This window comes from Athene noctua, chromosome 14, assembly GCF_965140245.1.
Source record: "Athene noctua chromosome 14, bAthNoc1.hap1.1, whole genome shotgun sequence".
Classification (NCBI taxonomy): Eukaryota; Metazoa; Chordata; class Aves; order Strigiformes; family Strigidae; genus Athene; species Athene noctua.
The window spans coordinates 17,854,342-17,872,235 of record NC_134050.1 but is presented as its reverse complement, the minus strand read 5'-3'; positions in this window follow the sequence as shown (position 1 = coordinate 17,872,235).

Here is a 17,894-nt window from a genome sequence, read left to right as displayed (position 1 = left end):
AGGAACCTAGCACTTTAATGAGCTGACTACCCTATCTGGAGCCATCTAACCAGAAATCTTTTTATAGAGGTGACTTTCCAAGTAATAACATTTCTATGGTGTAGAGACAGCAAGTAGTTTGTGCTGTGCTTATGTATGCTTTCCTAAAGTTTTAGGAAGAGGAAGGTTCTCAGATATTACTATTTGCTGTCATCTTTCTGCTTCTTGGTACCCTTACTTCAGCTCCTCCTGCAGGTAGGAATTCAAGGAGTCTGTGTTCCTCAGCCCTGGGGAGCATGGGTGCCATCTGGCCACATCTTCCTCCCTTCAATCCTTCCTCTGCTACGCTGGGATTTTCAAGTGAGGCCAGAGCAGTAGCAATGGGCTGTATAGGGGTGTCCTGGCTTGAGGTGAAAGCAGCACTACTGCGCCCTTGCCCGCGTGCAAACTGGTTGCACCAATTTGTTTCAAGTCTGTTCTGTAGCTGGCTGGTGGAAAGGATGGCCAGAAACAACTTCTGTTGCTATTCCTGTGTCCTGCCAGCTCGGAGAGTGCAGAAAAGGCCCTAAAGGCTGTTTGTGTGTAATTCCTTCTCTGAGAAGGGTTAATTTGCAGGGCATATTTTCCCCACTTAAAGCCCATGTGGGCCTTGATGTGGTTTCAACAGAAACAACTGCAGTAATTCAGGTTCTGGTCACAGCACAGAAGTGACCAGGTTACGTGGAAACTTTCTGGTGAGACAAGGGAGCTGTAGTGGTGGTGAGGAACCAGGGAAAGACCTGGCTTGGAGCAGATGTGTGTAGCTCTTTATGAGGTACTTGTAACTGCCAGGGGAAATTTTTCCACAGTTAAATTAACTTTATGATGTGCTGTTTCTCCTCCCAAAGTAACATGGTGTGCACATGGTGGTGGAAGTGGCAGTGGCAGTGGGGTTGCCAGAATGGTGCAAGAGCCCCCCAAAAAGGGGCTGCTGCAGCCCAGGTGCTCTGGATGTGCTTCTTGGGCAATGCTAAGAGGGGATGAAGGCTCACTTCTTGCCTCAGCAGCAAGCACAGGGCATTGTGGCTGATTTTATTTCTCACTTCAGAAGAAAATGTGGCATCTGTGAAGTGCTTCTGCTCATCTCTCACTAAAATGAAAAGCTCCTGCAGGTGAATTTGCTGCGGAGAAACCACTGTGTGGTGGCGAAGTTATGCTGCAACTTTTGCAAAGCCAGCCTGCTACCAGCTCTCCTGCACGTGTCTGTGTGTCACTGGGACCTCTGCTCTCCTGGGGATGTGACCAGTGCTCCTGGGGACTCATCCTGCTCATGTGAGTAAAGGAGAGCAGGCTGTGCCTCTCTATAGCAGTTATTGCTTTGGTCTTATTCAGTAGCTGACTGCTCCATACTTTTCCCACATTAATTTTTCACAATATTGTCTTTTTTTGCAGCATTAGCATCTCTGAGGTTTTTGTTATAAGACCTTAGCTCTATCTTCTCCTGGGACTATTGCATTTTGAGTGTAACAAGGACAAGCTGAGGCATTGAACAAGTCTTTCTTGCAGGATTAAGCTTACCCTCAAAGAGGAGAAGAACGATGCTTTCCTGGTCCCTGTATCTGTTTGGCTGCCTGTGTTCCCCATGCTGCCATGCTATCCCAAATTACCATCCCCTTGGCAGGTCAGTGGTGCCCAAAGAGAGGGGCTGGAGCCCCTATGTGGGTGCTTGGTGCTCTGACCTTGGGCACACCTCAAGGTGTTGCTTCTTTCCAATTTCTTCTTTCCCCATCCTGTTAGTTTAGATTATGCAGAAGGGGAACATCCTTTTATTCAGCATCTACTATTAAATAAATCTGTGGGGGCTACAGTAATACTAAAGCGTGCTGCTTGTCTTTCTGTAGCAGGCTTCAGGGTTGCTTTTTTTTCCATCAAGGTTTAACAGATGATTCTACACAAGCATATGTGAGATGAGATTGAAAAACCTGGCGCAGGACCATTGCAGTGCCTGTTTCCTGCAGGCCATAAACCAGCGTTATTTAAACCTGGGGAAAACTTAACTGATGGAAAACTCAAGTCTGTTTTGAATGTTACATCTTTATATAGCACCCCTCAAGACTGGGGGCTAGACTTCATCTGGGTCTCTTTCCAGGTATAAAATAATTATAGGTTCATTTTTATGACCATCCTTATGTATATGTGCTGGCTAATTAACAGATCTCTGCTCAACCCTTGCTTGCAGCTCTGCACTGGGCCTCCAGCAAGGTGGTGGACACAAGAGTCCAGAGTTTCCAAATGACTTTGTTCCTTGAAATGTGTCTGCAGTTTCTGCTCTTTGAAGGAAAAGGTCAGACGCAGAGACATCTGGGCCTGAATGTCAGAGCTTCCCCTCCTGCCACCACCACCTTAGGGAAGGAAAATAAACAAGCTCAAAGAGCAAGGTGGCTATAAATAAGGAGGTGATAGCTGATACGCTGCTGAACAAGGCTCTGAGGCTGGTGTATTGGTAACTCTTGCCAGCTCAACACACTTTCACTAATGAACACACTTTCCCTAGTGCTGCATGATATGTGTATATATAGAGAGTGTGTGTATATCTATTATAAAGCAGGTAAAGAATGCATCCAACAGTGACAAGAAGTGCAATTGGAGCTTGCATTTGCTTCCAAAACGATGGACCTGTTACAAGGATCCCGATAACGATAATGAGAGAAACCACAGGCAATTTCTCTGTGATTTTTGCACTGGGTCCCCTGAGGGTTTTGGCTGCGGTGGAACAATTTGATTTAGATCCAGAAATTTCAGAAAGGTGCTTGATCTTTTCATGATAACTCTCAGTAATAGTGGTTTAGCAATGCTAAAGACATGCACTCTTCATCCTTTAAATAACTAGAAAAAAATGTCATGGGCTTGGGGCTTTTGAGGGTGATGGGAAGAACAGAGGGAGAGGCTGAAGTAAGGGGAAAATATCGTAGGGTTTTGTATGAGCAAGCACTTTAAAGCACAAAAGCAGCAAATTGCAAGTGTAATTACTGAATCAGAGGTGCTTGGTTGGGTTGGTAGTCCTTCCCCAAGGTTGTGGAGAGCCTATTGGTTGCTGATGTGAGCACCTTGGCTCATCTCCTGCCTTGCTTATCTCTGCTGGGGACAGCCCAAAACAGCAGCTCCCAGGCATTGGTCCTGGCTCCCATCCTGCTGCTCAGCCTTCAACCTCACTGCCTGACTGTCTCATCCTTCTAGGTGTAAATAACCTGAGGATGAAACCCTGGAATGGTCCAGCCTGATCCCTTATCTTCAGAGATGCATCTAGCCTAGATCTAGGATGTCCAAGGAGAGGATCTCCTGAATTCCCCAGGGATTGCACCTTAAATGTCTAAAGCAGCTGGAGCAAGCACATCTCCCAAAGCAAAGAGCTGAGTGATGGAGCAACCACAGAAGTCAGGAATCAATATGAACTGAAGAAAGATGAAATTCAGTACTTACTGATGTGTAATTTGTTTCCATCTGCAATCACTCACATGTTGGGTGCATTGTGTTACTTGGTTCAGTTTACGAGATTAACAGGTCATTGTTCCTTTGAGATCATTTCGGGTGCTGTTTTCTTCAGATTTTTAGAGCCCTGTTGGTGAGATCAAAACATCAGATGGAAAAGAGTATTTATAGTAGTCAGTAAGTACAAGAGGTTTCTCAAAAATAAAGTAACTTCTTTTTGAAAGCATAAAAAGTTCCAATCACCTAAAATTAGCATGAGGAAGGGTTATCAAGTAACACCATTGCATGCTCTCAACATTGCCCCTGCGAAGTTCAGCATCTAAAGTACCGGAGAGCTGAAGGGCAGATGATGGTGATCTTGCCAGGACAGATATTCTAGCAGAGTAGCTTCAGGCAATGAAACCAGCTGGAGGCTTTTCAAGTTTGTTGGTCAGATTTACTGTTTAGCAAAAGTCAGGGTTGCAAAATGCAAATTTGGAGCTGTGCTTTGGTTGTTACTGTCCCTGGAGAGGAAGAGCGCAGATTCAGGCTCTGTCTCTGCTTGTTCCTGGCAAGGGATGTGAGCAGAGGGTGCAAGCACAGAAAATGCTGCACTGGGAGCAGAGTGGGTTTGGAGTTGGTTAGTTTGGTGAATTTTGGTCTGTGTGCAGTTTGGCTTGAAGATCAGGGCTGAGACTGCTCAAGTGAGCCGGTAAGGATGGCACCAATATCTGCCTTTGCCCTGGCTGAAGGTTTGAGTGGCCCAAATGCCATGCAGTTATTTACTGCCTCTTGGCCCCGGGGCATTTCATCCCCCTTTCCAGCTGTCATCCCAGTTTGGGCTTTGCTTTTTCACAGCCTTTCAGGAGCCTTTTAGTGTGGGTGTCAAGGCAGCTGGTAGCTTAAACGTGCTCACAGGGAAATGGGGGCATGTGAGAGCAGTTTCTTTGGAGGTTTAAAAAGCAGCTTTACACCCGGGTTAAGCTTGGGCTGTTCCATCTGGCTTTTGAAATGCTGGTGAGCTATGCCAGAAAGTCAACTGTGAAGGCAAATTCTTGCTGCTTCTCCAGTACCACCCTGCTAAATCTTGTTGCTCACTGACCCTGTCTCTAAGTATCTCTAATCTGACTCTGAGTCACTCTGTCGTGGATCAAGGTAGCAAAGCATTTCCCGCATCCATCATAGCTGTGGCCAGTCCTCATGGAGGGGATGCAGATAGTGGTATTTTTGGGTTGGTGTTAGAGGTGAGCTTTCTATTTGCTTTCTCCCTTTCTGCCTCCCTGATAACTGATGAGATCACGCCTAAACTCTGCAGGACATGCTGCTCCTTAAAGCAGGATTGAGGGGTAGGTGCTCAATCCTTCATGCAAATACCCTAATGCAGTTAATTCCTCTCTGATGACTTCAACGTCTCAAAACTGCCATTGTAATTTAGGAGTGCTAGTGACTTTGTGTGTCTCCAACACTAAAAATGTTGCTGGGAAAATAAACAGACAATAACAATCGGAGCCAACCCAACTGGAAATTTAGGAAAAAATCCATTATGAATGAGAAAATTTCAACAGAATTTAAAAACGCTCAAGGACGTGTTGTACCCTGCTCTGCCACTGTCACCACTGAAACCACACCAGCCTAATGAGTGTATTTGCAGCATGAACTGTATCAGTGACGCACAAGGCTGGCTTATGTCATGCTGGAGTAGGAGGTGTTCAGATCCCTTCCTATTTCTCGTGCAAAGATGTAGAGTTTCTGCTCTTACAGGCTAAGAGGGGATAAGATGGGGGCAGATTTTCCTGCTGACTGAGTTTCACAGAAGGGGTGACACACTAGAGTCTCCACATGAGAGGAGATAATCAGGAAGGTGGATGGAGGTGTACCTAGGTAATCTGGTCATTAATAAGAAAAAGCTTGTTGGTTACCCTTTATTTTCCTTTTTATGCCCCTGAACCTTTGAGATGTCATGAAACCACCATCAGGAGAAGGTGTTGGCACCCCGAAGTTCCCCAGCCACCCTCCTGGATTCAGGTAGGTGAAGACAGAACCTGGCAAATACTTATTCTCCCCTGTATCTGAGCGGCTGCTGCAAGAGGTGCATGGCAAGCACTGCACCAGGTCTCTTCTACCTGGAGGAGGCAGAGACAAACTGAGGACTGAGATCCCCAGCCCAAATGCCAGGTGGAGGTATTAGAGGAGCCTGGGAGGATGCATGGTCTTTGCTCGGCCTGTTTGAGTTGTGTTTCAGGTTCTTCAGGTTCCTGTCATCGCCAGTAAAATGGCAGTGGTCTGCTGATACTTAAGTAGAGGAGCTGATTTTAAAGTTTAAGGCTATTCTGATCTCTGCTTGACAGGCTGCATAAAACAGGTCATTGGATTTTACCCAGGAACAGAAAATAATTAATTATATATATAGTCTGTCCTTTCTCTGAGAGTACTTACTTAGTCATTATCTGATCTGCCTTTTTATTGGCAGCTACTTCAATTAATTTGGGAAGAGTGTTTCAGTGAACACAGGGCATCTACTCTAACCTTGAACTGCTGATTAAACCCCGCTGCAGAGCCCCTTTCTCTGGGGTGGGATAAAGAGGAGAAAGGGGGGTGGTGGAACTGGATAAGAATTTACTTTCCCAAATAGCTTTTGCGATTCCCATTTTGCACCTGCTCTGAATCATGGTAAAAGGTTTATAACTGAGTGTGACAAAACAGGAAAATACAGCCCCACCCTCCCCCAGTCAGCTTAATCAACACTTTCTCCCGGATAACTTCAAGTGTTTCAGTGCCGATGTCTGTGTAAGTGGACAAACATGCCAAAACCAGAATAGCTGCATCATACAAAAAAATCAAAAGATGTTGTTTTGAAAGCATTCAAATATGACTTTGGGGCAAAGGGGTGGGGAGGGGAGGGAATAAACGAAACATTCAGGGCTGTGAATGATGGAACGACTCAAGTAACACGTATTTTCCTTGCAAATAAATTCATTTTGGATAACTTAACCATTTCTGGATGACAGAAGGTGTCAGTGAAAGTTCCTCTGTAGCTCTAGCATGAAAGTATAAGTGCAGTCATTGCCAAGTTTGGGTGAGAAAGGACCTCCGGTGGTTTTCTGGCCCAACTTGTGGGCCAAAGCAGAATCCACTTCAGCATTAGATCAATTTGCTCAGTGTTGATCAGTAGCTGGTGAATAAGGAATAGGTACTGTTTCATTTCAGGAGTTAGATCTCTCTTGGCTTGTGAAAGAGCACCTGTTTTATGGGAAGAGTGTAGCCAATTTTATTTACTAACTCTGTAGTCTTTAATGAACGTGAAGCTGCAGGTTCAGACTTCAAGGGCTGGAGAGGTTTTCAGATGAACTTTCCAGCACTTTTTCAGCCTGCTGGCTGAGCATCACCCAGCCGTAGGAGGCAGTGACCCGTGGAAATTCTGCCTACTGACTGGTGTGCAATGAGCATGGGAGGTGAGGGTATAAAAAAAGACGACAAGGATTTGGCCAAAGTGCCCATCTTTATGCAATTTGTAAAATTATCAGGGCTAATGTGTGTGCACTCTGCTTCAAAGTATGTCTCCCCTGAGTGCACTGGCTGCTGCAATAGGTCAGCCAACAGCCAGAAAAGATGAGAAGGGCCGATTACAGCTCTGCTGCAAGTGGCCCTACTATGCTGTATATTCCTGTGGCCCATCTCAAATAACCAGTCTGGGTGCTCCTACCTACCCAAAAGAAATGCGATATTGGAGTAGGTTACCTAGTGGAAACTTCTCTAGATCTCTTCCCCAGCCTCTAGTTCCTATTCAGGGAGGAACACTGCTTTGCTGTATCCTCTCCCAGGTGGAGATGCTATCACAGTAAAAGCATGCCAGGCTCTGGCCTGAGGTCAGACAGCAACTGGGCTTTATGCAGTTTGAGACCCCGGTTCATGTCTGTGACCTGTACGTGTGCTCTCTTTGGCCTTGGTGCTGTCTCCTAACCTGGCAGCTGCTGAGAGGGGCTTCTCCAAAGACAGCTGCTTGCGGCACCCTGCCTAACACCATCTGATAGCTTTTGCTAGAAATGCGGCTGCAGCCAGGATCATCACTGACTCATCTGGTCCATGCGACCAGTAGGGAGCACGAGGTAGTTGGTGGTTTGCTTGGTCTTTAGGCTGGCGTGGCTGTGCTGCAGCCACTCAAAGTCCAAGTACACCTTGCTGCTATTGCAGGGAGAAGAGATGATGTCAAGACAGCACAAAACATATCCTAGAGCAGAACAATCTACAGTAAAGAGGCAAAGCTGATGATGAAAACATCACAGGCTGCGAATGAAACTGCTGTGCGATGGCATCAAGAGGTGAAATAAGGACTAGATGTAGGGTATGTGTGAAAATCTCAGGGTGTGCAGCTAAGGCATGAAACAAATATTGGAGAGGATTATAGTTTAAGTTCCAAAGCACTGCCAACAAAGAGAAGAAAGGGCAAACATAAAATGGGCTGTGGGGAATGAGCCTCAGTTGTGAACCAGATGACAGCGGAGTAAACAGGGTATGCATCAGATAAGCCTTCCAGAGGGATGGAGCAGATCCCCTCCATCTGGGGGGAAGAGGGAACTGGATCATGCTGGGACTGGAAATGAGATGCATGGCATGGACATAAGCACAGTCCCTAGGGAGCACAGACGCCCTTTGGGACAGCACTAAGCCAAGGGGCCATGCTCACAGGGGCTGGCAATGGGGAAAACAGAGCGTGGACATGATGCATAATGTGAAGATGGACATTGTCTGCAGCTGTTGCCCAACATGTCCAGATCAGGAACTGAGTTGAGCGCAGGTGCCTGTGTATAGGAACACAGGGGATCCTGGAGGCAGCTCATCGATTTGAAAATAGAGCTGCAGCAGGTAGAAACGTCTAGTTACCTGTCCCTCCTGTAGCCTGCATCAACGTCACATTTGTCAAGATGCTTAGAGGGAAATTTGAGTGATGTGGAGTGCTTCCCTGCTGCCGGTCCACAAGCAGCACCTCTCTGGCAGAGGCTGCACAACCCTGCAAGATGCTCACGTTGCTCCTGCCAACCGCCTGACAGCAAATGGGCCAGGTGGGACCCTGGGAGCATTCAGCTTCACATCTGCTGAGAACGACCCTGGTGTAAGCCCAGGTTTTGCACGCGCTTGTACACATACACTTTCTTTCTAACTGATTGATCCAATCTTTGGTGTGGGAGAACTGAGTTGCTGCAATGCCCCGCCAGCAGCAGGGGCAGTCTGTAACTGGCAGGCAGGCAAAGGAGGCAGGTGAATACCATTGGCAAACTGGGTCCACTGCGAGCATAAAAGGAGAAACAGCTGGGGGACTCCCCTCCCATACATCCCCACCCTGCTGCCCGTTTGGGCAGATACAGTATTACTTGGAGACGTGCCCGGCTGGTGGAGCGCCTGAGGAAAACGAGCCGGTGGAAGATGGCAAAAATGCTCAATGGTGCCGAAAAGCAGCGTGAAAGCTGGTTTGCTGTGTTAGCGCTTTCGGTGGAGCTGCGGAGGGGAAGTGAAGGCCACGATACCAGGTCCAGCCATATGTCCCCATGCAGGTGCCGCTTGCCTCGGCAGTGCGGGGTGCCGACCCCAGCTCCCCCCACTCCCCTGGCAAACTCCCAGCTGAAGCCGGGTGCTGAGGATGGATGCACTGCCCCTTCCCACCCGACAAGTAACAAAAACATTGGCTCAAGCTGGGTTGCAGGAGGGAGGCGAGGGGGTAAGCTGCCAGAGAGCTGCAGAATACAAGCTGGAGAGGTGATTTTTGCTCATGCATGTTACCTGGTGAATGGGAGGCTGCAGCACTGTGCTCTCACTCCACGGCTTTAAAAGGTTGTCTACATCCTCAGTTGGGGACCCTTTCCTGCAAGTGGCAGGGAAAGAGTGGGCAGGAATCAATCTGTGACCCAGGCCAAAAATATCGCCTGCCCTGCAGCTCCTAAAGTTTTTCTCTGCTCCTACAGGCTGGGCGAAAGGGGGTGCTGGAGCTGCCAGGCACAGCGGAGGATACACTCTGCATCACCAGGGAGCCCTGCCAAGGGGAGAGGGGTGAGAGGGAGGGCAGGGGGACCTGAAGCCTGTGAGATTTAGTGAAGTGGAAACCATGAGCCGGAGGGTTGTGCAAGGCACTGCAATCCTCTGCCGGCACAGCCATGCAACTGGGGAGGGTGCTCGGGCAGCAGAACCCTTCTGGGTGGTTAGAGGATTCCAGGTGGGGTCCAGCCATCTGGGGTTTGTCCTTATTTAAGATGTCCTTACTTAAATAATCTTTTTGTATCATGCTAAGAACATCTTTGAGTGTGGCTTGAGGTCAGACAAGCTCTCTTGCTGTGTTTCTGCTCCCTTGCGTTTTGCCCCAGATCTCCTCAAGCCCTGACGTGTGGCAGCACCCTGGTAGTCTTAGCGAGAGGTGGGTGCATGCTGCACACCAGCCATGCACAAACACACACCTGACACATGTGCTATGTACTTCTGACTTCTCACATGCCCTGGGACCGCTCGTTTCAAAGACCATGGGATGGTAGAGGGTCCCCAAGTCTTCCACAGGCTCTAACCCTGCAGCGCAACCAAAGCCATTTACACATAGAGGGGCAGCAGGGCAGAGCCCCTGCCCAGCCAGGAGAGCGGAGGCTGCTGCTAGGGTTGAGATTGCACAAGCCAGGGTACTTCAACCAGGTTTTAAGCAGCGATCATGCACCACAGAGCCGCAGGGGCCCCACAGTCTTTTTCCGAGTTGCCTTTGCCTCAGATACCCCTCTTTAAGCTTGCCTGCCTGGTGGGGCTGTAAATATAGAAACAAACCCTGGAGGGTGTTGGTTTTTTTTTTCAAACATGTCCCTCCCATCTTAGCATCATCTGTGCAATTCCTCCAGCTGCTCCTATACATGGTATGACCTTTTTTTTTCCCCTTCCCTTGCTTCCCCTTCCATCCCCCCAACCCGCCCCATCCCTGCTCCCTTCCCTGCCCAGCGCAGGGAGTCTGGGGCCAATCGGCTCCTCCAGAAGATCAAATGTCACTATAAGTTGAGAGCTGCATCACCTTGGGACGCTCGCAGATCCCAGCCTGCCCGTCCCCTACAGCAGGGAGCTTGGTGCTTCTCTCCAATCCTCTGAGGTAAGCAGGAGCCCCGGCGATGCTGCTGGGGGTAAAAACACAGAGGGGTTGAGCCTTGGTTTGAATGGAGAAGCATCAGGGGAGGGTTGGGGTCCACAGGATCTGGGAGCTAGCCCAGAATCCTAAGGAAAAGGCACTTTTCCTTCCTGGCTTTGGTTGGGCAGCACAGGAGCTTCATGTCACCTGCAGATTTGGTTGCTCTGAATTCTCAAGAATCAGTGGTGGGAGAAAAGACCCTTCCTAAACCAAGGTGTGGGGCTGTGAATGAAGTGAAAAACTCCCTCCACAGAAGGAGGGAAGTGTTGACCTTCCCTCCCCTGACATCCAGAGAAAGGGATGGTCGAGGTGGGAGGGATGAAGGGCAGGACAATTAGGGAGCTGCTGGCAGGCGAGGTGGGGTGTGGGGCTAGACAGAGACCTGAGAAATACGCATGTGGTTACGGAAAACTGCCCCCTCCTATGGAAAAGAAGAAAATTGGGAGAGAAACTCCCTGTGTGCATGGGGGGACAGGAGGAGGGGGATAAATTCAGAGCAGTGACAGGATGCTCCCTATATATATGACTTCAGACCCCTGTGCTTGGCTGGCCTGACCAGTGCAGGTGACCCCTCAGTGTGGGGCATCTCCCCCACCAGCCTGCAGCTGGGGCAGAGCTCCTTGCTGATGGGGTGAGGGGGAATCCTGGAAAGGCAGGAGTGTCACCAGCACAAGTGGCTCTGATACCAGCGATTTGGGTGGGAGCCGTGATGCTGGCGCAGGGGAGCTCCAGAGAGGCCGTAGGCGATTGCTGGGGCAGGCAGCCATCCCTCATGGGTGCGAGACCAGGGGAGAGACAGGGGATTTAAGCTAAGCATGGTCACTGTCTTTTAGTTCTCTGTCTCAGCCTTGTTGTTCCTAGCAAACCCCATGCAGGGATCAGACAGATCATATCACCCTGAAGCCAAGGATAAAGGGCACATTTTGGGGCAGGGAATCAGGGTTTTGCTCTATGTCAGTGGAGCCTGCAGCAGTGCTTGGGTCCTGCTACCCTGTTTCAGAAGCAGCGCTGCAGTGGGTGTTTCTCTCTCCAGCTCTGTCTTCTGGGAGAGAAACACTTTAAAAGTACTGAGCAATTCAGAAACAAAGGAAGGAGGCAGAGGGACAAAAGGAAGTATGTATTTTAAAAAGTATACATGTATACTTTTTATATAGAAAAGTATATCGATATGTATTTAATAGATATACGCAACATATATCTTTTTAATGTATATATATGTGCTTATATAAAAATAGATGCAGAGGGTTTGCAGCAGCTCCTGTTGGGAACACGTGGCCATGTGGTGCTTTGTGGATCACACCCCTAGTCCTCGCCTGACAGCTGTCCCTGCCAGGTCCCATTGCCCGTGCCTGGCCACGTTTGCCCTCCTCCCTTTCCGTAGGGTTCTTGCTACCTTGCCTCCCTTGTATGGCCTGGCTTGGGAGGGGATGACTGACGGGCAGGTTATTTCCAGGGATGGCCCGGAGGCGCAAGGCAGCCCATTCCCCCTCCCTGGGTGCATTCTCAGCTGCTAAGAGGCTTCTTGGGATGTGCTGGCTCTGCTCATAGTCAAGGGCAGGAGCATTTGGGGCCAAAGGGGACGTGACATTCCTGCCCACCTGGGGCTGAGGAGGGTCAGGGTATTTGTCCTTCCAGCCGTGACCCGCTTACTTGGAACAAAATACAGACAATAACCTTTGCTTTCACCTTTAAAGGGCAGGAGCAAGCAGGAAGTTTTTGGTCTGGCAAAACTTTCCCATGTGTTTTCATTTCCTTCCAAATAGTGGGCAGTATTAACTAACTGATTTTATTACATCCTTAAACCTCAGTCAAGACCAGACCCCATTTTTCTGCCACTGTACAAACAAAACCTAGTTATTGCCTTAAGGTGCTAACAGCCTTAATCTTAGGCTGCATTTGCTGTGTGTAAAGTAATTTCCACCAAAGGGTAATCCCGAGCCAGCTGGAGACTTTCCATTGCCTTCAGCGAACTTAATCCTAACTGCAAAAAATACTGCTCTTAGCAGCTTGCTTGCTTTATTGCCTTTTGGATGTAAATATGGTTTGGTTTTGCTGGCTGCTATGATGACAGAGTTAGCTATGTGGACAGTGCTGGGCATCAAAGAGCCTTTCTCATCTCGGGTGGCTGTTGCTGTGATGGTCTGTGTTTTGCCCCTGGCTTTGAGGAACCAGATGGCTTTTGAATGCCACGAAGTGCACAAGACACCTTGTTCTTCTTGAGGCTAGACCTTTTCGGCTTTTCAGCCAGGGCAGTGGCAGTCAGTTACAGCCTTAAATGCCAGCTCCTCCCGACGGAGCGAACAAACTTGGCTGAACATTTGGCCCTCGGAAGGCTGAAATCTATATCTCCCCCTGCACTTTTCTGTCCCCCCTGCCCTAGCCTGTGGCGTTTCTGTGTCTGGCTCATCTCTGCATAGAGTCTGCCAATGCACTTGTTATTAATTCATTTTATCCGGGGCCCAGAAACCCCCTCAGGGTTGGGGTCTTACGGTGTCAGGGATGCTGGCGTTCTCGCTAGGCTTTTATAGCACACGGACAGATGCCATGCAAAATCCCATTCGCATTTGCAGCGCTTGGATTAACAAATATGGAAGGGTGTAGGGGAACAGCCAATGTGACAACCCTCAGCAAGATGTCCTCAGAGCTAAATTGGAGACTAGATGAGCTCATTCCAATAACTGTTAATGGAAAGCCTGATTGCAAAGACTCCTGTTGACTTCAATTGCCTTGGAAAGAACAGCATGCGCTGCGTTACGTGCCTACCCTACACTGAACAGATGTTTGCTCTCTGTATGCATATGCAGGGCTCTCAAGCTGATTTCTTCTCCAGCACTGAGCAGTATTACTCCTCACTAGAGTGAAAGGGAAGAAGAGTCTAACCCAAAGCCCTTTAAACGTCTTTTTTTTTTTAACCTCCACCTTGGGAAGAAAGCTGGTTTATAAATTAAAGGCAGAATCCGTGGGAAGATTGGCTATTGCCCTGAGTCTTTACAGATCATGCATTTTGGAAGAAGCCAACACCTGGGCATCTGGCAGGTTCCCTCTATGGTTTTTTGCCAGAAGAAGCTCTGCTGTTCCACTGCATAACCCAACATACTGTCAAGCATTATTACTAGTAGCTTGAATCATTTTTGGAGGCTGAAATGAGATTGAAAACCTGCTAGCCACTGTGCAAATAGCAAGTGGAAGTCTTTATCCTGAAGATTTGATGATCTAGATAAAAAAAGACCAGAGGAGAGAGACCAGAGGTGTTGTAGCATCCAAGTAAGAGAAGCAGCAGCAGAAATTTTTGCAGCAGAAAATCCTTTTGGAGAGCTGAAATTCCTCCCAAACATGAAATTTCTCCCAGACTTCTCCTGCCTGATGGGCTTAGAGTCCCCAAAGTACTGCTTGGGATAGCTGCTGCTCTTGAGGAGAGGGCAAACACAGCTACCAAGTTAAAAGCAACCTGGGACCAAGAGATCACTGAAACTAAATCTCATGTGTCCTAGCAGTAGATAGATCATCCTCCCATCCAACTACTCAGATCAGGTCATAACACAGCCATTGCTGGCACTACTTCCAGGGCAATGCTGAATTTCAGAAAGAGGATAAATGAGGAACTAGAAGAAAAAATGCTGTCTGTTTATCACTGCTTGGAACATAAGGGTTTTAAATCCTGTTGGTGTTAACGTGTGGTGCCTGGGGTCACTCCTGGGGAATGGAGAGAATCCCTTATAGGGCAGGGTTGGAGACTATGGGATTACTGCCTTCCTCTGAAATAGAAAGCTGCTGAGCTGCAGTTGTTCCTTTTGAACCTAAGTCAGCCCACCTGCTCCTTCAAGACATCTCTCATATATCAGCTGAGTAATGAAGTCAGGAAAGTCATGGTTTGGGTTTCCCAGTGAGGAGGAGCCTGGCTTTCTAATTTAAGACTCACTGTGGATTTGGAGGAGGCTTTGGGGGGCTCTTCCCCGCCTCCTCAGGGCATCTGATGCCTTGAGGAGAGCCATGGTGTTGCACCGCTGCCATCACCAAACCTGGCGCAGCGTGCAATATCAACACGATGCTCCGCAAACAGCAGCGCTGCTCCCGCCAACTCCAGCTGAGGCTCCGATACACACATTTGCAGTCCGGCAAAGATCAGCAGAGTGGCCATGTCCAGCCACGGCACCTCCCTGGCTGCAGCTCTCTGGGGGCAGTGGTCTGCACCCAGTCCTGACTTGGGCTGTGCAGAAAGGCAAGCCGTGACAGCGTCGTGGATGGGCTCATTTCTGCCCTGTAGCGCGAGGACTGGCTGCAATAAATACAACTGGTTACACTGATGTGAATTGTCTAGCCAGGCATTTGGCCAGTTTTCGTCTTAAACTAATCAACAGATAATTGTCCATTCATTCATCAGCTGTATAAACCAGACACACTTTTGGGTGCTGACAAGTAGTTATCTCTGGGAATATTGGTAGTTTCAGTTATTTTTTTTAGCTCTGACTAATGCTTTGGCACCTTCCCACTTGTGGTAGTGTACAAAAAGGAAAAGTTTCTCTGATCTTGCTGGAGCGATGGAAATGTCAGATGGGTGCAAGAGGACACTCTGGCCTGTGCCCATCTCCCTGAGCTCTGGAGGTTTTTTTAACAAAGATGGGTCCAGGTTTCCCCCCTGGGCCTGCCTGTGGAAAGCAGCTGAGTTGATGGGACATGTCTTTCCAGATTATCTTTTCCTCTTTCCCCCTCCTTCTCTGACCTGGCTGCCAAAAGGCTGTGCTGCTCCCAAAAGGGCAGTGTTGGTGGGGGATTGGCTGCTGTGTGGGAAAGCAGGTGCTTGGCTTTTTTTGTCCTCAAATGTCAACCCATCTGCTCCTGCCTTCGCATTTTTCAGAGGTACACTCACTAATAACACCTTTTTTTTTTTTTTTCTTTTTCTTTTTTTTCCCCTTCTCTGTATCTTTTGTCTAGAAACTCGTTGCCAACATGTCTGATACCGAGGAAGTGTAAGTAGAGAGAAAGCTGCCTGCGTGTTCATCTGTTCAGCTTGGCTCCATGCAGCAGAACGAGGACATCCCCGTGGGGACAAGGGGCTGGGTGCCGCTCTGTGCACAGCCCAAAGACCCCGAGGCAGTGGGGAAGGGGCCTCTTGGCTTTGAGTGTCAAAGGGTCCATCGAAGTTCACCTCACACCCTCTCAGTCCAATACAGGACGTCCTCCAAACACCTCCCCCAGCTCAGCCTGTCTGCGGTGCTCGTGGCACTACACCTGGAGCAGGGGGAATAAAACACACAGGGTAGTGGAGGAGCTGCTTTCTGCCCTGGTTTAACAAATCTAGAGTAATATAACCAAACCCAGCAGGGTCATTTGACATTTATTTATGCATCAGGAAGTACAGAGGGGAGATTTAAGGCAATCGTGGGATCAGAGGCAGCATGGATAGACCTGCAGTGGTCACTCAGCCCCCTTCTCTGCTAAAAGGCAGGCTCAGCTCAACCTGTGTCATTTTATCCAGGCTGCTCTTAAAAATTTTTTCCAACGATGTGATTTGGCACCTTTTTCAGGCAATCACTAACACGTCCCTCATTTAGGGCCTGGCCTCAGGGCAGCTCTGGGGTTTGGGTTTCATGCAAGGTGATGGTAGAGCAGGAGAAACTGGCAAGTGGGGGCAAGGAATGGGAAGAGACCATGAAACTGATGTTGCTACAGCCATGGGATAAACATTGAGTAGCATCTGGTTTGTGCCAAATTTTTATTAGACAGCCCTTGGGTTCAGGGAGCCCGTAGCACATCTGGGTTAGTGTAGCACATCTGGCTGGCTTGCCTGGCACACCATGGCTGAGGTCCGGGTTCATCAGCCCCTGCACAGCGCTCATGTGTGGGTGTCACGTTATAGCCTTGTGGTGGTAGGATTATTCCTTGATATGGATCCATATGCACTTCAGAACCAGGAACACTGTCTAAAATAAAACCCAAACCCAGTCACTTTACTACTCTTAAAACCAAACGGCTCCTGGAAGAGCAGAAGGAGAATGGGGGAAAGAAGAAACAACAGACTTCAAATAACTGCACTGGGTTGATTCAGTATATGGTTTAAAGCTTGGCGATAATATGGAGTGAAAGAAATATTTGTCTAGCTTCAATAACTTTTTTTCCTCTCTCACAGGGATCAAGGAGAGGGTAAGTCTTAAATGTGTCTCTAATTGCTTCCATGTAAGCCTGACGCATTTGCTGGCTGTGTCCGTCTTCTCCTTTCTGCTCGTTGTTGAGGTTTTAACAAAATGTGCCGGTACAGTTAGACAAATGTGAGGTTTCTTTTTTGTGCGTCTGTCTGTCTGACTGTCACCAGCTTCTGGTGATTTTACACTTCTTGTAGCACTTCGGCTGTCTTTGTGCTGCGGGCAGCCCTTGGGGTTTCAGCCCCACGCTGATGCCCTGGTTGCAGGGAATGCAGCTTGGTTTTTGTAGGGGCACCGCCATCTGCTGGCAAGTTATTTTGAGGCTTTTGTATATATAATTTCTGCTTTAAAACATAAAATCCCCACAATATATGTAAGAAATATGCATGTTTTTTTCTTTTCTGTTTTTTTTCTTATACTCGGAGACCCTCTCTTGCCACCTTTCTCCTCCTAACATGTGTGTACACCTGAGTTCGCATTGCCCCCCCCCCCCCCCCCAATTCAGTATCACCTTCCTCCCCTTTTTATACCTTCTCTCTTTTCTCAAAGTAATTTTATTTGCTATTTTACTTGCCACTTTGGAAGTGGCCTCTCAGAGACCATCTTGCCCGGCATCCCCGTGAGTGCAAAGGGCTCTGCCATGGGTAATGTCCTACCAATGCGTCAAGGCCGATGGTTGATTTGTCTGCTTTTTTTTTTTTTCCCCTTCCCTATTTCAATGCAGAGGAGTACGAAGAAGAAGGTAACAAAAAAATTTGGAACGTAATTTATCTTTCTTTGATTCTTGGTCCTGCTTTTTCCTTGTCTGTAACTCACCCTTCTCTTTGGCGCTTGCTGCTAATCGTGAGCTGAAACACTTGATCGGTAAATCAGTCAGAAAACATAAAACCTGTCAAGTTGGGCCGTGATGTGCAGAGCCTTCATGTCATGGTGAAACGCAGTATTTGGCTGAGCTGTAGGGTATGGATGTAAAGCTGGGAGCTAACCTGGCTGTAAACAATGAATGTTTTAGAGCAGGGACTGGTGCAGAGCCCACACAATGTATCATCAGTGAAATCCTGCCATCCTCTTTTTGGCAATGTCCATGGATTGAGTTTAAATTGTGAAATTAAAAATAAAAGAATAAAAGCAGGTTGTCCAGCTCCTGAGGGGCACCCAACAGGGTGCTGCCCAGGATAAAAAGG